We start from the raw sequence: 22,066 nt of genomic DNA, 5'->3' as shown, positions 1-22,066 counted from the left end.
ATCAAACTGTCCGAAATGCAGCAGGCCATCGAAACGCTTTTCCGCAACCTGCTCCCGGTCCGGACGGAATTGGAGCAAAGTGTTATAAGATGTTTTCGGAGACGCACTGCCCCATCCTCGTTCAGGTGTTCAAGGACATAGATCCACGAAGGCTGCTACCTCCGTCAATGAGAGAAAGGTTTCCGGGTTTGATTAAAAAAAAAAAGTCGAAGAAAGACTGCATCGCTGAGATGACTGACTTCCGACCAATTAGCGTACTATGTTGCGACTATAAAAGACTTGCGAAAATCATGACAAGACGACTGGACACCAAGCTCAGGAAGGTCATAAAGCCCCATCAGAGCTACGGGATCCGATGCCGCAATCGAGCATAACCTTCACGTTATGCGCGCCGTTTGCGAGGCGACTGGGGAGGGACACCACCATCTCGCCGTGCTTCAGTTCGACCTCCGCCAAGCGTTCGACAGGGTCTTCCACAAGTTTCTTCTGGCGGTGCTAGATCACTTCGGCGTGGGGGAGAGGCTTCGGGAGTGTGTCGCTTTGTGCTACTGCGAAATCGGCACTCGGTTGCTTATCAAAGAGAGTCAAAGGAGCGCACATCCCTATAGGAAGATCGGTTCGCAATGTGTGCCCCCTTTCGCAAATCCTCTTCTCACTACAACTGGAACCACTATGCTGCGCAATCAGCGTAGACAAAAGTATCAGGGGACTGCAACTAGGAGACGGAGGAGCCGTCAGCGTTTTAACATTCGCAGACGACGTGAAGTTCATCTGCTCATCCAAAAGACACGTGGCCGCCGTCCTTCAGTACGTAGAGGTCTTCACAGCTGTATCAGGCGCGGAGGTGAACCACGATAAGTCGATGGGTTCTTGGATTGGGGATGGGCCACGACTCCCTGACATTTCGCAGGCATAAGCTGGAGCACGTCGGTCGGAAACCACCTTGGCGTCTTATCAACCTGGCGCAATCAGTGACGGGAGTGTGGAAGGTGGCCGCCAACTCCATGGCTGCAAAGCTGTCACTGTGGCAGCCTATACATCTCTTCTTCTTCAACCGCGCCCATGTCTGCTACACCGTTACTGACCCGGCCGTGTTCTACATGGCGCAAGCCGTCTGCTGCCCTGGGATGACGGCCAAGAGTATCCACAGCATCTGGGCTATCTTCCTTTTAAGTCATCATGAGAGCGGACGCGACGCGACAACCTTTTTCTACACCAGGAAAGCGGGGACCACGGCCCAGTCAAGATCATCCTCAAGCTTCACGTGCAGCGGTTCCTTCTGTTCCGGGACGCAAGGGAGCCCACTTTTCTGAGCGCGCTGCACCAGCTAGGCTTCCTTCACCTGAGAGGTAGATGGTGAGTACCAGTGGTGAAGGCGGTGACGCTGCGCTTCTATGGCGAAATCGCAGAATTCAATGCGTTCTTCTTGGCCCCCCTCTCTTGGGACCACTTAACAACCGTCACCAAGAAAAAACTCTACTGGGACATGGTTTCAGCGAAGTTCATATCACCTATGTACCGGCCGCCACCGGTGTCTGATGGAGCCGCGCGTCTTTTCAGGTTCGTGCAGCGCCTTCCCGTTCCCACGACAACAAAGTACTTCTTCGTTTGTATGCACATGGAGGTGCTCCCAGTCAAGTTGTGGGTGCACGGGAAGAGATTCCTCCTGCCATGGTCCTCCGACTGCGACCTCTACAGGAACACCGAGACCATCCAGCACGTCATCATCGAGTGCTTGAACGCCTACCTGTTCTAGGACGAGGTGTGGGCATGCTTCAACCTTAGTACGGCCTTCGACGTCGAGTGGGGTACTTTCAAGTATCTGGTCCGCGGCGACGGAGACACGGTGAGACGGACGTGCGTCTTGGGGCTGATGGAACTACACGCCATCTGGCAGTCGCGCACGGCCATAGTGCAGTGCCACTTGGACGCGCTGAAAACCTGGGAATACTTCCTGCCCTAACTGAAGTGGATGGTCTCGGTGGCTGGCGGGGAGGCGGCGGGAAGGGTGAACGAGTGGTAAGGCTTGAAAAGACACCTCTTGGCCGGGGGTCATAGCATGAGGCGGCGGCCTCTTCGTGGCTGGGACTGTCGGTTAACCCTCCCAAGCACCGTTTGGTGGTTAGTTGAAGGACGCAGTGCGCGAGAGAGGCCACTCTCTGCTTCTGAACGTGGCGCGCATTGTGTGTCTGAGAATATGTAGGCATGCGTTGTGAAGAACTCCTCTGGCACCAGAATATTGACCACGTCTATCTTATGCATCGCCTGAGCAAGTGTTCAAAGAAATGAAACCTAACATTGACCACATCTATCTTATCCATCGCCTGAGCAAGTGTTCAAAGAGATGAAACCTCCGAGTTATCTTTGCTTCCTAGACCTTTTAAGCACTGTATAAACGTTTTTTGTAAATATAATGTAAATAAATACTGTTCTTGCTAGAAAAAAAAAATGTGTGCGGGGCCAAGTCGGAAGCGTATCTGACTCGCAGCCGAAGGTCGAATCCTGCCTCCGTCTAAAATTCTTCAATTATTTTCTTCAAGGTAAACGAATTTTTTTATAAAGTTAAATCATTTGAGATATACGGCGCCCTCCAATTCCCATTGCACGCCATGCTTTAATCACTTCCATTCCACGCGGGACGTCACGTTTCATGTGAGCGTTGCGGGTTGTTTGATACTCCCACGCGAGGTCATGTGGCTTCGGCGTCATGAACCTATCGATCAATCAAGATGTTTCCGACCCGCCGACGCCGACGCCGACGCCGACGCTGGTTTTTCTGCGACAGGAGCTTCTTAAAGCTATCATTTTAATAAGTTATTTGTTTGAAGTCCTTGAACTTTAATAAATTAAAGAAAAGACCGGTATAAAAGTGTGGCTCGTGAAGGGATAGCCTATTCACTGTCAACACCGAAAGAAAACGGTAAGTTAACATAATGTGTCACTTCAGAACCGTATCATTTATGAAAATGTTGTAATGTTCCGCAAGCTGATCCTATTTCTGCTTTCTCCTAAACTCTAGATATTACCTTCCAATTAGTCCCTAGTATTGCAAGACAGTGTACAGTGGTAATCACACTTGTCTATAACGCGCGAGCGAGCGGCTTTCTCCGGGGAGCGCTGGACTGGTGGCATTCACGGAAACTAAGTTAGTCACGTGGCGCAACATGGAACGGCCCGCTCGAGGGGTGTCCTTCCCATTCTATCAGCTTGATAAGCGATAAAAGTAAAGTGCTTTATGATATATTTTTGTTTTTTGATGACGACATCGTTGCCACGCCTTCATGCTTTGGTGTGTTTATTGTTCGAGCAATGATGTTTGGAAAAAGCGTGCGAGCGGCCTTCCGCGTTCGCCGCCAGCTGATAAAGTGGGCTGGACGACACCCCTCGAGCGGGCCGTTCCACGCTGCGCCACGTGACTAGCTTAGTTTCCGCGAATGCCACCAGTCTAGCGCTCCCCGGAGAAAGCCGCACGCTCGAACGTTATAGACAAGTGTGATTAGCACTGTACTTCTCGGTAGATGAAAAGTACTTAAAAATGCAGCAATAATTTTTTCGAACTAAAGCAAAGGTTAGGTCTGTGACAGTCAATAGGAGGTATTGGGTTGCATGCCTTAACACGTGTTCAGGTACTACCTACATTTCAAGTGGTGTATGCTGTGGTTTATCAGCAAAGCCCGCGTCTACCTTGGAAGAGTAAATCCGAAGGAAGTTTTCTAGTCTTCGTGGTTTAGTGTAAAATACGCTTTTGGTAAGGACAACTTGGTAAAAATGGAAGACGTGAAATTGAGACGCAAAATCAAGACGCAAAATGATTACGACCGATAGATGAATGTGCACGCGACGCCGTAACACTCCTTCAAGTGTTACGGCGTTGTTACTTTCATTGGCAGTGTTACTTCTATTGGCACGCGTGAGCGATCATGTTACCATAGTGACAACCAATGGCGTATTCGTAGGAAGTCACGTTATGAGCCCCGTACGCAATCAACTGCACCAGGCTTTACTCACCAAAAAGCGTATTCTGCGCATGATACTTTTGTCAGGTATGACCATAGAACTGCCACACTTATTTGTTTTAACATTCAGCGCCGAAGCAGGAATTTGTGCTCATTTTGAATGTTAGATGGAACCACTAGAAATAGATTGCAGTGCGAGTTTGGTGCTACAAACCAGGTCCCAACAAATAAACACTGCAGAATGTTTTATGGAGACGCCCTATCCTGTTGCCGTAGTTCCTAAGAATTCGACAAAAAGCAAAAGTTACAAAAAGAACACTCCCTTGTTCAATATAGAAGTCTCATTGCATTCTGTTGATGCCTGCAAACAATCCCTAATGAGATCAATTCAGCAACTTCCGTCTCTGGATATTTACGAACAGTTTAGACCACCCCCCCCCCCCCTTTTATTTCGATTGACTAATAAATCATCAGTATTAATTACTTTTTCGCAGTGCTTAAATCTCGTATATCACTGTTGTCCGTCAGGTCACTGAATTACAGAGGGCCTTGCCAACTGTTTTCTTTTTCTGGAATCTGCAAAAATACATTATATATATATATATATATATATATATATATATATATATATATATTTAGTTAGCTTGTACGCAATATAAATACATATGTCTCTAACCTAGAGGAACATCACACTTATAATAAGAGAAAACACGCCGATGCGTGTTTTCTCTTATTATAACCACGTTAAGTTAAGCGGAAACTGCGCAAGATATTCTTTGAAAGGAGCTCTATAACGCTATAAATACGTCTTTTATTGAAAACACGTACATCCTGCAGGCCATAAATAGTGAATTAAACTGCAATACATATAAGAAATCTTACCTAAAACGGCCAAGTGTATTAAAAAAATATATTAGTTTACTTCGCTTCCGCTCCGTTACCTTAATAGCCCGTAGCGGCCGTAAATTACTTCACCAATTTAAAGGCTCGCGTTTTCGCTCTGAGCGCCGTTCAGCACACCATCTGCCGAGCGTGTTTTAGGTTACGGGATATTAATGGCAATCAACCGAGAAAAACACCTAAATGGCTTTTCCTGCGTTACGTAAAAATAGGAAAATCAGCCTGTCTGGTTCCTCGCTATTAAAGGTTAACCTTGCAAGATAAAAAGGATGTGTAACCCTGTACATACCGGAAGTCGAAAATGCATCCGACTCGCCTATGTACTTATACCAACACGTGGCGCTGATATCATGCCGCGCCGTTGGAGCTGTTGTCAACACGGCGCCCGCGTAGAATCTGTATTTTGATCGAATCTGGTTGCTGCAACTGTTTTCGAAAACAGTCGCAGACTGCTTTCGTAAACAGCGCGTGGGTTTGTAGAAAAAGCTACAAATATAAAGTGTGTTTTTTTTAAAAAAAAGAAGATCATTTGAGGCATATGCGAAAGGTTGACACTCAAGATAGCATACTACACAAAACTAAATGCCAAAAAGGCTTTACGATTTTTTCCTTGTGTGCATCAATTGTTGCAGCTCATAAAAACGGCTCTTAAAAGAGTCAAGGTTTCTAAGCGTCGCTTTTTGCCCCAAGACTGGAGGACATAAAAAAATATATCGATTTCTAAGTTGGTGGAAGCACAGCTTGTCACCAAAACCTGAAAATGCCATCGTAACTTTTTTATAGTTTTTTCTTTTCTTTTTTTTGGTGACGAAAGAAGAATGGCGGTTCATTCGGGCTAAGTCCGGTATAGAACTATGTGAAAATATTCACGGCCTTTTCAAGTTTAGGGCCAGAACTCCAGCGAAAATCCGATAAGCATGTGATAAATGATCCAATGTGCCGCATATCTTCCTAGACAAGTTGAAATTGTGTGACGCTGTTTACTGAACTATTGTAAGGAAAAACTTACCTAAAAAAGAGCCACTAAAAGGCCGGCTTCCGTTTTACTTAGCTAGACAACAATTCACCTTACGTGCCTGGAACTAAGTCGACGGCGAAATTTAAAAAAAACATATGACGCATATTCTCTAAATGTATAAAACCTTAAACTCTAAACTAGGTTTTTTTTATTTACTTTTCATTTAGGGGCACACTTTAGGCTCACTGAGTCAATTTTCTACTTTTCCTCTTCCAATTAGGATAGATGCTTTGAATGACTGCTTTGTGACGAAAGAAAAGAATCAGAATATTTTGCTATTCCTTTCTTTTTTTTCTATAAATGATACCTATAGTTTTGTCCATCGCCCTGTTTTGATTGTACGTTTAAAACGAAAACTGGAAACAATAAAACTACGCGTCTCAATAGGCAGTTATGTTTCTGGCGTTGCGCTGCCGATTCTCACTTTATGCGACCTGCATTTCAGCCTTATTTTGATTTTTGAGAAAGATCATAGGAAACTCTGGACCTCCAATTAGTAAATAGCGGACGTGTTTTAGCGCGGTGTAGTAAGGTACCTCCAAAGACTGTACAGTATATCTTACATAATAATAGAGCGGTGGATTTATTTGTTTGCCTATTTGTAATACTGTCGGCGGGCTGGGAATCACCAGCTAAGGATTTTCTTTTTTCCAACCAAAGTATACTGCGAAGGGGTCTTCATCGCCGTCCTCGCGCACCACTTTTATAACCCCAGATGCCTCGCGTCGCCGGACCTTTCAGCACTGATCAGTTCTAATATTAACACTCTTGAGACTAGTTACAAGGTCTTGCTCACAATGTATACATTTCCGTAGCTGAAACGTTGACTGATTTAAAAGTAAACAGCCTGATAAACAAATAGAGCAAAGGTTTAAAAAAAATAATACCTCATTCACAGCTCTTAAATTATAAAGTTTTGTCACAACCGAATTAATTTTTGATCAAGTAATTCCCAAAAACGTATTTGGAGCTAGAAACGCTCAAGACGGGAACCCTTGGTCGGAGAAATACGAGCAAACAATTTAACGAAAATTGTAATATGTATCATCCTCCGGCAGTTTTCAATCTTTTTCTTAAAAGCAAGCCAGACCACATACTTCACGCCAAACAAATCGCAAACGTTGTTGACACTTCAAGTCTCAATAGTTACCCCAGTTTCACGGTTTTGAGTAATTTTGTACAAATATTATTTTGTTCCAAAATATTAATGCGATTTCCGCGTGTGACATTTCATCTTGTCGGATCTCCTCGAGAATTATATTAACAATTTTGTCATCTTCTAATTTTCTTCAAACTTTTATTTTCTACTCCTAGTCTTGAAACATGTGTTGGTATTATGTCTAAAATTGCGTTCTGCGTTGTTCCAATAGTGCAGATGTTCGATGGGAATGGCAAGGAAACTGAATCATCGTATTGCCGTTTCCCATCCAGTCGTTCATAAACATGCGGTCTAGGCAAAACTGGAATAAAATACGATCACTGAACATTCATTAAAAGGTAAAGAGAGAGATGCATACAGCAAGCTAGTGAACAGGCCAAAATCAAATAATTCATATTTATTTGCACGAAACCTTTTTTTTTTTCTTTTTCTTGACCTTAAAATCATTTGTGGCGCAGCTTCCCACTTTCTTGCCTACCCGCCTGTGCCTCAAACCCTGCCTATAAGGTGAAGAAATCGTACTCTGAATCCATAATCAGAATCGACCGGTTAAAGGCAATTGAATCCACACAATGTAATAAAGTTATTGGGGAGTCATAAATAATAGGATGTTGTATGTTATTCGCGGCTTATCGTCACTTTGCCATCCACCGCAAGATTTTAAATCTATGGGCTGACTCAAGACCATAGAATTTTTACGGTTTTCGCAATTGCAACAATATTATGTCATTAGGTGAATACGTCATGACACTTAAAAATGTGTGAGTTTACAGCAACGAGCAGTGGCGCGCCATGTCAGTTTACGAGCAGTGGCGCGCCATGTAAAAATGGAACTTACATTTTTATTTTTTGTTTCTTGAATCACAGGAGTTTAATCTTATTAGTTTTGGTGACTGAAAAACCTTCACTGGTACAAACCAGCGTTGTGATATATATTTTGTTTTATAAATGTTTCGAAGCCCAGAAGCTATATGCAAAGCACGAAAACCCCGCTGCCTACAGTCTGCAGGACTACAATTTGCGCAGGCTCCGACTCATTGCTATCAACTTGTCACGCGAACTGTAATAAATACTTTTACGCGCTCTCTTAAACCTTTTGACACTGAACTCCAGGGTTTTTATGCCAGTGATTGAAATCAACTGCCGCGAACCTTCGCGTATACCTTCAGTGGAGAATGCGTGGCACTGCTGACACTTTTGAGTTATGTGATGGTGCAATGATTACAGCCTTTCTCCTATTTTTAAATTATTTTATGCACCTTTCTCAACTCCAAAGGTGTCCATATGGAGCAGGCTAGCAAGAGCTGCGCATTATTTGAAGGTCACCATCCACCATTAATATTTCAAAAAGATAAACCAGTTAACATGCTTCTTAGACGCGCGTCTGCATTAAAGGAGCAGGAAACGTTGCTCGTGTAGAAACTAAATTTACATTTTTCGGCCGCACAAGCGAGGCGTGTGAGACATAAGTTAATTTATGAATTCACATTTCCATAACCATAACTACGTAACAATTTACATAGCCTTAAGGTTCGCAAAAATTTTCTCGGCGTTCTTTATAGCTTTATGTTCCTTGCCTTTGAATTTGTGAATGCAATTAAGGAACGGGCTTCTTGTTGCATAACATCATTAGGCGATGCATTCCGGGCAGCTACTGCTCATACTGACGGTACCGTCGACTTGCTTTAGTTAATGTCGCAAGATAAATTTTTTTAGCATATGCAAGTACATTGCAACACTAATCTACATGTCGACCTAAGCACATCAACCCGCTTTGGAATTTATTATGGAACAAGGCCAACGAATGAGTTTTAATAAAATAAATTCCGCGTACAAAGCTTAGCAGAACACCGGTCTTATAATTTTTTTAGTTTCACAGCTCCTCTACGAAACAGACCATAAAGCCACCTGAAGGTTGCGCGTTTTTATTGTTATTGCCAGTAGCTATGAAAGGATCGCACGAGAGCATCTAGTTTTGTCAGTTCGTTTTCGTACAGCTACCCTTGCGCCCTTATATTAACGCAGAATTGCATTCCTATATACTTACGCTAAATCTGATTTAGCATTGCAGAAAAGCAAGGGAAGCGTGCCAAAGTCAAAGAGCACTGTCCTAATTGGACAGTTGACGAAAACTTGCGCCGCAAGCTCCATTAATCACAACGCATATTGAAAACAGAAAAGGCGGGAGGAGAGGATTCCGAGAAGCTTCGAGAAGACTTCGCCAGATTTTAAAGCTTCAAAAGCAACAAGAAAAACAAATTACAAAAGAAGGACGTGACGATGTTGACAAGACGCCGCGTAACTGCAAGGCTGAGACTAGAGTTAGCGTTCCTTGCGTTCCTCATAAAACGCACACTCTGCTTAAGACTGTTTGATTGATAGATAGAAATAAATATTTTTGTTAAGAAATCTTCTAATGTTTGTTTGTTTGGTGTGTGTTTTTACAACAGTACAGCATTGCTATAGCAGTGACACTTGTAAGCCAGAGAGTGTCTTTAAAGGCATGTTCTTTCTGTCTGACAGTTATTCTACACGGCTTAGAAAAATTCACTTATGAACCGCTAGCGAATTAAGCACACATTTAAATTGTTTACATAATTTATATTAAAATGATAATTAATTCGAGTAACTAAATACTCAAGATAAATTGATATGCGAGTACGCTAAAAGAAAAAGAAGGCTTGCAAAAAAATTAAACGCTAATGTGGGAGTCATAGCCCCAGACCAGATGGTCATCATCAATTGGGGGGTCGAGGAAGGGGCGGGGTAGATGGTAGTAGGAAAAAATTGCAAAATAAAGAGAGTAAATGCTTCGCCTTTGTTGACTTCGCGGTGACAGATGGGAGCATCAGCCGGGAACAACTGAAGACACGGCGGCAGGAACCGATTATGAAGAAGCAGGTGGAAACCACAGTGTCCGTGTTGTCGAGGGATTGGCAGGGTACAATACTACAATTATATTGAAGAAGGCGGAGCACGCGGCGTCCGAATCGTCCAAGTATTGCCACCAAGCGCACCAGTAACAGTTAAGTGTCTATTCATTCCGTAGTGCAATAAACCGTCGCTAAACATCCACAAAAACTAAAAAAATATGGACAAATATTAGATTTCGTTTCTAAAAAAGGAACGGTCAAGCCCATTACATGTTGAAGGGGCCTTCCGTATAAATATTCGGAGAGTTCAATAATTGCTCGTTCGTTTGGTCATTCTATACTCGCTGAGGTCGCGTGGTATACCATTAGAAAGGTACTAAGAAAAATATCTTGCATTTTAAATGAACGTGGTTCTTTTTTTACTTTACACAAACTTTATAGATTGGTGTATATAGAATGTATGGAGATCTAAATTCTTGCGTGACCCAGAATGTTTGATATGTTATGAGCCAGTAATCTTCAAAAAGTCCCTTCATTTTATTTTTATTTTATTTTATTTTACAAAATGCGATATACGACGAAAAAAAAAAGACATAGAGCAAAAAGTTGACTTTTGGGCTCCGTCCCACAAGTCTTTATGACTTTGACGGGGTCCGGCATTGCGTATTCACGAATCAACCAAGTCAATTACTATTAGTACTATTAGGTTTTACGATATGCGCGGAACGATATACGTAAAGACAACAGCAAGAAGAAACCCTCGGAGTATTTGTAGCAGATGGCCTTCGGTGAGTTGACCGACCGGCGACGGCGTGTCGTTCGAATCGGGGGAGCAAGCGACGTACGAGTTTCTACTCTCTCCTAGGTTCAAGCTTGGGACCCGGGGAGCGAGGGAAGGACGCGGCGTCACGTGGTTTCCCCTCATCCCGCGGGCTCCTCTCCCTAAAACGAGTTGCCCGTGAACCGAAGCTCCCGCCAGACAGTCTTGAATGAAACACGCTGTGGCGCTGACGCTCTTTTAGGAGCGTCTTCGGCGGCAGAGTTGCGCAATCTGCTGTCGAAGCCTTCCATCAAACATGTTGATCCTAACACTGCCGGCGTAGTTTAGCGACATCTTCCACAAAGGTTTTGGATAGTAATCCTCGCCCGCAACAAATCCGTCATCAAGAAACTGGACTTGTCTCAGTCTGCGATGGATGGACACTCAACGGATTTTGCGCCTCTGGATTTCAATGTCACGGACTCGGAGAACCTGACAGATCCGCACTGGAACATCATCATCAACTTCAGCCAGACAGACACAAAGGAAGCGGGTGATGCCAACAACCTGTACGAAGTCCCCCTGGACATTGTGTTTCTACTCTCGTTCTGCTACGGACTCATATCGCTCGTGTCCATCGTGGGAAACATCCTCGTACTCTGGATCGTCGCGTCGTCGCGCCGGATGCAGACTGTCACAAACATTTTCATCGCCAACCTCGCGGTGGCCGACATCATCATCGGAGTCTTCTCCATCCCCTTCCAGTTTCAGGCTGCCCTCCTGCAGCGCTGGTTGCTACCTTACTTCATGTGCGCGTTCTGTCCCTACGTCCAAGTTGTATCCGTCAACGTCTCCGTGTTCACACTGACGGCCATCGCCATCGAACGATACCGTGCCATCACTTCGCCGCTGAAGGCTCGCTTCTGCTCCAAGACCACCGCTAAAATACTCATACTCATTATTTGGATCTCGTCGCTGGTCGTGGCCTGTCCGAACGCGGTGGCACTCAGGGTTGTCCTCCTTATGGACAAGGCAACGGGTCTGCGCGAGAAACCCTTCTGCCTCAACGTCGGCATGCAGCCGCGCACTTGGAAGGCGTACAACCACGCTCTTGTGTGTGTCCAGTACTTGCTTCCGTTGACAATAGTGTGCTACACCTACGGTCGCATCTGGAAGAAGCTGAGGCAATCAAAGATTCCCGGGAATACTGAGACCGTCCGGGACGCACACATTGTGAGGAACAAAAACAAGGTAAGACATATGTTTACAGTGTTGTTATCGATTTCCATTAACGAAAAAGATATGAAACTACATTTTGGTGGGGCTCATTGTTGCAGGAAACTAAAGAGATAAGAAGTACACCACGGTAATTTGCATTTTCATTACTCGGTTTGCCGCTTACGCCGCATGGTTCCCCACAAGGATGGGATTACGTCATGTCATAAGACCTTGCAGGAAGAAGTGATAAAGCTTGACTCGATGTAATATAATAATTTTTGAGTAAATATAGTATTGAATCCTGCACTATTCTCCTGCTGCGTTTTAAAATAAGTTAACAATTTACGCCCCCTTCATATCAAAGCGATAGCAAAAGCTCAGTCTAATAAACGGGAAAAGTATATATTTAAGTTGTGTAGACAAGATCAATTACTGCGTATTCAATTTTGCCACCGAGACAATTGTTGTTCTGCAGTACAGGGATCAGCGAAAAGACTAAACAATTTTATTTCATCCCCAGTTTTTTTTTTTTTTTTTTTTATATATATAACCTAATGCGTCTGCCATGGGACCTCTTGGTGTCCGCTTTACTATCTACGGCTGTTGTCATTCACCTGAAATCCTGAGTTATGTGGTACAGAAATAACGTTCTTATTTACTTATTTATTTTTTATTGGACTTGACTTGCAGAAGCCGAAACTACTGTCGATGTGGGAAAGAGAATATAAATTGTGGTGTACAAACGATTTTCGAGGATATTAAAGCTTAAATATTTTAAAAGAATAACAACAAATATTTTCTCACTTAAGAGAAATCCTTTCAAATAAGCGAGCATTTCACTGCCAGAAATGTTTTTTTTTTTTATAACACTGTTTGATGTATGTATTTGTTTAGACCTAGCGTCGAAAATATGAAAGGAAGACGAATAACATGACACGATGTAACTTGTTACGAATATCAACAACATCGGTCTTTCACAGCAGACCCGTGCCCTTTTTGTAGTCAGCAATTTCTAGAGGTCACGTAAACGAGCCTTTGAAGTGCTTTTGATGTTGCGTCTCTGAGCTAGCGTGGAACCGCCGCTCCTTTAAAGCTGGTGAAATTGTGCAAGGCTTACACAAACATTTGTCTCGCCTATATTTTTGAAAATATTGGCAGCGAGCTTTACCTTTAAAGTCTTATAATGCAGGAAATGCATTATAGGGAATTGGTGTGTCACGTGAGGTATATTTTCCCGCTAAATCTAGCGGGGAAATTGAACGGTTGTATTGGTCACGTGACGTCCATCTCCCGTTAAATTTAGCGGGGAAACTGAATTGATGTTGTGGCCAAAACACGTTATTTTTCCCGCTAAATTAAGTGGAGAAAATGCCGTTCATTTCCCCAAGGTGTATAGATCACGTGACGGCGCGTGGTGCCACTTTCCTCATTACAGTTAATGGAAAATACATGAACAGACGAACAGACGGTCAAATTTTTGGGCTTGAGAAGTAGCGTTAAAAAGTCGCGAACGCCACAAAAGCTGGATTAAAAATATCAGTATCTGCTACGCCAAGGGCACTATATACAAGTTTTGAACGCGGGTCGTGTGACTGGTTGGGTTGATATGATTAACTTGGAAAGTCGGAGAAATCCGCCAAAATGGGCTCGGAGCATGAATATTAATAGCTAATGTGGGATTAGGACAATCAAGTAATTCATGAATACAATTATGTTGGAAAACTAGATCACGGGCACGACGTCTAGAACTCGAAGTAGGGCAATTGCATCCTTCCAAGAGTCTCGCTTAAGACTAGTAAACAATACGACAAATATAACCATCATAGAAAATACGAAAGAAATGTTTCCCACCATTTTCTATCATCTCTTTATTCATAAAACTAATACAATTCCAGGCAACAGAGCAAAACACCAACTTGGACCGGATTAGCGAGAGGTATAACCGTAAACCACAGGTTCACGTGGATAACTCACGGGTAATTCTAGAGATGACACCCAGCTTACGGACAGAGTCATTTATAAGGTGATTAAAGGGGCACTGAAGTTGATTCTGAGATCGTTCGTTTGTGGTAACAACTCAATCTAGACGCTCCAAGCATCCAAACAAACCTGGAATCACAATCGTGCGTAGCTTATTTCCCCGTTAAAAGCGTGTTCAAAGATCGCGGGGAAGAATTTTCTTCCGAGTGAAGTGGTCGACGAAGGGTGCTTATCGGCGAGTTGCAAGCGATGGCTTCGTCCGCGGAGAAAAAGAGGAGTCTTATCCGATTGTGTACCTCTCAGACTCTCTTCGAAACAAGTTATAATAAAACCATTCGGAATCTGCGCGTATTGTAGGGCTTTCCTTGGTCTACACAATGTAGACCGCTAGAAAAAAGAGTCCACATGTTTTTCTATTGCCCTGAGATGAATATGCGGTTTTGTAATATAGGACTTGGTATATGAGAGAACTAACACATTTTAAATAATATAAAATCAAAAACTACCTTTTTTCAAAATATGAGTTGAGTGCCCCTTTAACATGTACAGTAAAAGATAAGGGAGTGTCTATGCATACACCAAGATCACGTGTGCACTCAACTCTTCGCAATGGAATATCGCCGATCTGGAAACAGAATTTGATTTTTCCTACCTTTCTAGAGAGAGACAAAACAACAGGTTTGGAAAGATTGAGCATCAACATGTTCTGACGACACCAATCACACACTGACTTAACATCGTTCATAAGCCCTTCGCGGTACTCCAAGAATAAGATTTGCCTAAACAGCTCGATATCATCTACATATTGCAAGATGACTGAATAATGAACACTCGGGTAAGGTCATTGAAAAAATTGAAACGTGAAAAAATATCGGCCCAAGTATATCCTTTAATAAATACTATATTCATGTCATGCACGCACCATTACTGCTAATATACATATATGTGCCTTGGTTTTGTTACTGAACCCGAGATTAAAACCTTAATTTTTTTTAATTCATTAAATTAAATCTTCCCCTAGACCTGAGATTGGACGGGGGAACCAATAGCTAGTTATAATAACATTAAACAAGTTTTACAAAATGTGTGTGTTCCATTTAGCTGTGTTAAATTACATTTAAACGCATAATATTTAATAAAGATGGCGAAATCACTTGAAGGCATAGCCATTGGCATGGCTAGGGTTGCGATCGTCAATTGTAAGTGTTTATAAAATTATTTGGGCAGTAATAAATTCTTAGCACCAGGAACTCGAGATTCCATAGGGCGAAAATGGAGTTCTCACTATTCCTTCGCAGTTCTAACTGTACTAAAATTTGAGCAAGCCCCGACGTTTTGTGTTTTTTTTTTTTTTTTTTGCTAATTAATTACGGTTGGCGTCCGATTTTTTAAGAAGGTCGACACGCTTTTAAAAAATATAGCTGTCGATTATAACAAACGAAGTTTTATTGCCCTTCGCAACTGGCGAAAATTAAATTCTTTTTTTTTAAGGGGAGGGGGGTTATTTTTACTACGTGCTGTCATCACTGTTTCTTTATGGAACCCGTCTTGCATTAGATGGAGCGACGATTAACACAGTACAATGGTAAAGTAACTAAAATAACTTAAATATAATAAAAAAAACTCCGGTGTAATTTCTAAATGAAAAGAAAAACTTAATTAAACAAAACATAATTGAGACATTCAATTTCATTTGCCAGCCCATCATTTCGCTACGGTGCCTGGAGCGAAACTTCGACGGCTGTCCGACCGCTGTTCAACTGATGACGTCATAAACGTATTGTGTTGTCGCCGGTCGCGATCCTGGCGGTGTGCCAGCAACAGTGACGGATGTAGCAGACGCCTGTTCTGCTGCAAGTCGCTCTGCAGGTTGACAGTTGACGGAAACTTCGACAGCCAGGAGTTGGGGCGCCACGAGGACAGCGACATTCGCGTTCTCTCCTGCTTTTGTGTAGAACTTGCACGCCCAAGCCCTAGGAGCGCGACATCTGATGGCATTATACTCCGACTCTTGTGACGTCATTTGGTGCCATTTCGAGACCACTTTGAATGCATGGGCGCAATAAGACGCGAAACACACCAGGCGTAGATTAATTTCGGGTACCGTATAGTGACACAAAATGTTTGCCGAGGCCGATGAAGACGCAGCCAAGACTTTTTTTGTTTGTTACGGTTACACGTGTTTAGACAAGATCCGCATTAAAGAAAATACTTGCCTATGGAACTTCATGAGAATTTTTTCGGTGTCTCGAATTATGTGTAAGGTGTAGCGACGCGCTAAAATATAAACTCTAGAAAAGGAAACAAAAAACATTAAACGTTACCTTGTGCTTCACTTTTTGTGTTTTTTGCCGCCACTTTAAGGCTAACACCCGTTGCCAGTCGTCTTTCACCCGCAAGTGTTTGCTACCATGGGCGTACCAACCAGGGGGGGGGGGGGGGACAAGGCATGTGTTTCCGCCCCCCCTTCCCCCCCCCCCCCCCCTGAAATAGCCGCCACTGGGCAGGGCAAACACTGGCCGACGGCGCCCAAAGGATACCAAGGGCCACCCCGCCCCCCCCTCTCTCAAAAACAAGTTGGTACGCCGATGTTTGCCACTGTTCTTTTTCGAAGCGCAAAATGTCTCAAATACTCGTCAATATTTTTATGTTAAGGCAATATATCTGAGCTGGACGAATATTGGAAAAAAAAGAGTGCCACAGGTTCTCCGTGGTTTTGATTTTCATCATTAAATTCTTTAATCTAAACTGCTCGTGGGACACAAACTTCATCCTATGCTTTTTTGTTCTTAAACATAACTAGGAATAAAACAGAACGATATGTTATTTTATTGTATTAGTTCTCACCCAAAAACAAGCTTTTATCAAATTGTCAGGAATAATCTGATTCTAGGTAATTGCTGACTTTATGTTCCGAGGGCGAATAGAAACATAAGTTTAAGTCATATATGCGATGCCATCGCGTGATCATGTATTGTGGCGCGGCAGGGCTTAAGAGTACGGGCGAGTTGTCTTTTTGCAGTGCCAACGCTTTTTTGACACAAAATGAGTATGAACATGAATACGAATATAAAAATGAATGCGAATATGTATATGAATAGGATTATGAATATGAATGTAAAGTAAGTTGGTGCGGGGTTAGAAAATTTTGCCCCACTTGTAAGATTATATCGTTATTTAATCACTAACGGATCTAACACGCTGACTGTGCGGAGATTTTATGCCGAGGAAATGTTTTTAATTCAAATGTTTCTGTGGGTGTTTTTATCTCACTTTAGGAATGGTTTTAGGGTAAATCTTTAAGTTTGACCAAAACATATGTTTTGAGAGCATTCTAGAAATGAAAGAGAGCGCAAACGGTAAGCATGGCGGAAACTGATGTTTCTCTCACCGTTCGCGGATTGCGTGTTTGACCGTTCCCGGATTTCTAATTTTTAAAAAAATAAAAAAGGACTAGAACTCGTTTTTGATATCCCCGAAATATATTTTATTTAAAAATGTAGAACTGTGTTTCTTCGATAATTTTCGAAAAATTGGCAAGTTCTTGCGTGTGACCGATTTTACCTATAATTATTACCTTTATATCAGCAGAAAGCTGAAATATTTTTTTTTAAATAAATAAAAATTTAGTAATATATAAAGATGTCGCGAACCACCCTAGGTTCGATTTCGGAAGGATTCGATATTTTCGAAGCGAACTGAGGTTCGAATCGATAAAATTTGATATTTTTGTACCGACCGAGGTTCGAATTCGAAAAATTGGCAACTTTCGATCAAAGTAGAGTTTCGAAATCGAGAAGTTCAAAGCTTTCACAGTTTCTGAAATTTTGGGTTCGAATATTTCGAATATATTTTTACTTGAGGTTCGATACATTCGAAGATTTCGAACTTTCCTAATTTGAAATTTGAGGTATTCAAAAATTTTGAATTCGTTGGAATCTGAAGTTCAGAAAATTCGAAAATTTTGAAATTCTTTGAATATAAAATTTGAAAAATTCGAACGCTTCGAATTTTTATAGACATGAAGTTCGAACAAATCGAATATTTCGAATTTCTTTCTACATAAACTTCGAAAAGTTCGAAGGTTTCGATTCTCTCTTAAAGGGGCCCTCCGGAGCTTTCTGAGATCGTATGTTTATGTTGTTATATTGCGTAGTAGGTGCAAGTTAATATGCATACAAAGTTTTAGATTACAAAACCGCTTATTAAGCAGATGGCAGTAGAAATATATCGGGACTATTTTCTCTTGGAAGACAATCCCCCATTCCCTGCCTATCGCTAAAACTTGACCAATGGAAATGCCGCATCTCGCGGGGAATGCTAACGTTATTATCGCAACACTTTTTAAGCTTGTTGCAAAGTAGAGTTTGAGAAAAATGTAAACGGATTGTGGTGCGGGAAACATAGTCCGCAATTATCGTTACAAAACCAGCGAACTATGTTTTCTCCCCGCAAGCGTGTTGCTAGGGGGTGATGCGTCGGCGCGTCGGCTCGTCTGCTTCCCGGGGCGTGTGCAGGCGTGCGTTTGCGGGACACGTGTTCCTTCTTCCCGTGGATCCCGACTCCGAAGCCAGCTTTGCGATCCTTCCACGTCAGCCAGTCAAACGTTTCCTTGTCATCTGTGGAATGCGACTGCGTATTGCAATAGCAGCGCGAAGGTGCGGTGCGACGTACGACGACTGCCGAGCACAAAGTCCGGGCTCCTTGACGACGGTCCGCGCGTGCTCGGGAGATTCCTCCGCGGGTCGGCGGTCGGCCGCGTTGGTGACGCGCAGTGACGCCGGAATCCTTCGCTTGCTATTGGCTGACGCGTAAAGAGATGCCCCTCCTGTTTTCCGGGGTCATCTCAGAAAGAGGGGGCGTGCCGGGGACTTTGATGGCTTTTTTAATAGGGAAATCCGCCGCGCATGACCGTAATTTTACAATTTTTAGGATCCTTAAGGCCTGTAGATTGAGTTACCGCCATAAATAGACCATCGCAGAACGCTCCGGAGGGCCCCTTTAACGTTGAATTAAAAAAAAAAAAACACAAAAAAACCTTTGAAGATTTTGACTTTTTTCAAGTCCAAGTTTTCAAAGTTCGAAGTCCGGTTTTCATGTACCTCCACATTTTCAGTTTCAAATAATGTTTTCATGGCTCACTGCTTTCCATGAAATCAGGTTTAGAAAAGTTAGGGTGTGATATTTATAGACTCCACGAAGTTGGGTCAGGCAATTAAATGAGACGACGAGTGTCCCGGATGTGCTGGAATCATTGCCAGTGCAGACTGACGTGTGACCATAGATCAGTAATTGTGACCGCCAGCCCGGGTGTGCCCTCAACGTGCATCACGCAGTAGTGACCACACAAACGCACTGTTTTACGATACTCATTTAGTTCGAAAAAGCCAGGGGCCGGCAGGTAGTTGAGGCTCAGAAAAACCTTGAAGCGACCTGGCAAACTTCCTCCCCACTCCTTGCACGCTGGGAGAAATGCGATCGAACGCCGCCCGAGTGACGCTGGCATATAGTAAGTTAAGTTTGTAATTGTTCTGGAGGTTTATTTCGCGGGATGGAGGAATCGCCTCGCGAAAATCACAGAAGCCGACACAACTCGAGGTCGAGGAGCGTTCTATTATACAAGTTGCGTCGGAAAAGGAAAAACTGAGGGGGAGGCGGGGTTCAGCCAGCTTTCCCCCCCTTCCAGATATTTTGGACCGTTAAAGAAAACAATACGGAGAAAGAAGGCGTGGTCGAGCTTATTTTAATCTGAAATTATTTATGCATGTGTATAGCTACTGTCGCTCTTCCCTGCATAAAGGATCGCGTAGATGCTTATTGTCGGAAACTCGTGGTCAGAAGGCACTACTTGTCACATGCTTAGTGGTTCGGAAGTTCAAAGCTATGCCTTTTTGACCTGAATAACTGTGCCATTATTAAAAAAGTGCTTAACAATAAATGCGGAAATAACAAGATGGAGAAAAAAAAAATTATCAAGAATTCGCCGCAAATTTTGTAATCTTGCATATTTAGAGGCTCAGAACTTCGAAACAAGTTTCTCCTGCCAAAACGTGTATAGGCTAAAGAAACACGTCCCAGAAATGTGAAACGAAAAAAAAAAAGTTTCCTTTAATGACGTGTTTAACTCGAACAAAATTAGAAATCTTCTCCCATGAGTTAATTTATTCCTTAACGTTAAGAAAACAATACATTATTTTGTATTCTGCAGATTGCTATGATATGTACTGTCTGTGGTGTTAAATTAAATTCGATACCTCAAACAACTTAGACGAAAATAAATACCAAGTTTAGGGCATAACTGCCCGTAGATACATGTTTGGACATTTCTTCGAAACCCACCTTGAATAACAATAATCACATCTTAAGACGACTCTTAGTAGGCTATACGTAGATCATTCTTACAAAGTTTAACGTCTCTACCATAAATAGCTTCGGCTATAGCGCGCTTCAAATGTGGCACAAACGACAATCGTCAAAAACCCGTTGTCCTCCCTCGCCCCTTCGGGAATTTATTTCTTTAAAGCTAAGCATGCCAGAACATTGAAATAAACGGCGTTGTCTTTCGTAAGGAACGTAGCACCGCATGCAAAAATTTGAGAACGAAAATTAAGAATGTACCCCACTGCTTGAATTCAAATGAAACCGTCCACCGGTCTTTCGAAGTTCGACGAACGTCGAACTTTTACCCTAAAAGTTCGAAGTTTGTCGAACTTTTAACTTTTAAGGATTCGAAAGTTCAAAACTTTTCAAATTCTCTTAATAAATAAGTTCGAAAGTTCGAAAATTATCGAATTCCTTAGCGTAGGAAGTTCAAAAGTTCGAAAAGCTTCGAACCTTTTAGGGCAAGAAGTTTGAAAGTTCGAAAATCAACGAATTGTTTGGTCCATCAAGCTCGAAAGATTGACAAGCATCGAATTTTGCAGCGTGATAAGCTTGAAAGTTCGAAAAAGAGCGAATTGTTTAGCGTAATAAGTTCGACGATTCCAAAAGCGTCGAACATCTTGGTTTAACAAGTCTGAAGATTCGACTTTTATCGATTTTATGATATAGAAAGTTCGAAAATTCGAAATCTGTCGAACCTTTTGAACCGCTTGGTTCGATTATCGAAACTTCGGTTCGAAAAAAGTTCGCGGCATCCCTAGTAATATATGCACAAAATAAAACCATTCTTACATACATTTGAGTAAACGAATATGTTAAAACCCTTCCAAAATCAAGACCGATCTTCTGAGAAATCAGATGTTTTTTTAGGTGAGAGGTGTAATAGTAGTATATAGTAATTTGTTCACATTACCGAAATAAACCAGTCTCACCAGGAGTTCCGCTACGGCACCGCTAATGCGGTGCATTCTCGCACCTGTAGTTCTGCCCAGGTTTCCGGCCGCATCAGTGCGCGTTGTACGCCCGGCGTTTGGATGTTTTCGGGTTAGCACGATACTTTTAATCGGGCATTTTCTCACTCTCATCAATCGGTGGCTTCACCCGTTGTGTATCAGGATTCTAACATAAGAATACCAGGCAAGGAGGCTTCTGATTTTACGTCTTCCCAAAAGAAAGCAGCCTCCGAAAAGAATGGCTAAGAATGGTAAACAGAGCCGGACGTAGCGGCAGAACACATAGAGTTTTTACATTTGTTTCGCTATTTGCTTTAGAAGATATAGCCACAGCATTGCACGTTAGCTAAAGAGTGTCAAATTACAGGGCACGAAACATAGTAGGGCGTGCCGGAGGGTCCCTTACGTTGGAATGTCCCTGAGCACTCGCTCCATGGCGGTCTATCTAGAGAAATCGGGACCGCCGCGTTGCTTTGCGGCGGCCATATTTAATACACACTTTTTTCGACGTATTTTGGTGGTTAATACTGTTATGTCGACGACATGTTACAAGCACAACTGTGATTTAAAAAATCGGGACAATCACTTTATGAAAATTGATTCCCTATATGCATCGCCTGAAATATAAAACAAACCCTTTCGAAAGCAGTTTATTTTTATAAAGTTTTTTCAAACAAAACGTGAAAACGGAGCACGTTCCAATTTATAAGTGCAACACTTACAATCAAAAAGGCAACACAAGAACCTTGCGCAGCTTGTGGTGGTCTATTATGCCATTATTTTATTATGGCTGGCATAACTAATCCGTTCGCCATTAGCACCAATCGAGTCCGCAGAAAAAAAGCTTCCACCGCCCAGCGACTGTTAA

The sequence above is a fragment of the Ixodes scapularis genome, unplaced genomic scaffold (genome assembly GCF_016920785.2).
Source record: "Ixodes scapularis isolate PalLabHiFi unplaced genomic scaffold, ASM1692078v2 PGA_scaffold3__209_contigs__length_174095766, whole genome shotgun sequence".
In the NCBI taxonomy this organism is placed as follows: domain Eukaryota; kingdom Metazoa; phylum Arthropoda; class Arachnida; order Ixodida; family Ixodidae; genus Ixodes; species Ixodes scapularis.
The sequence above is the reverse complement of the archived record's forward strand: the minus strand, read 5'-3'. Positions refer to the sequence as shown.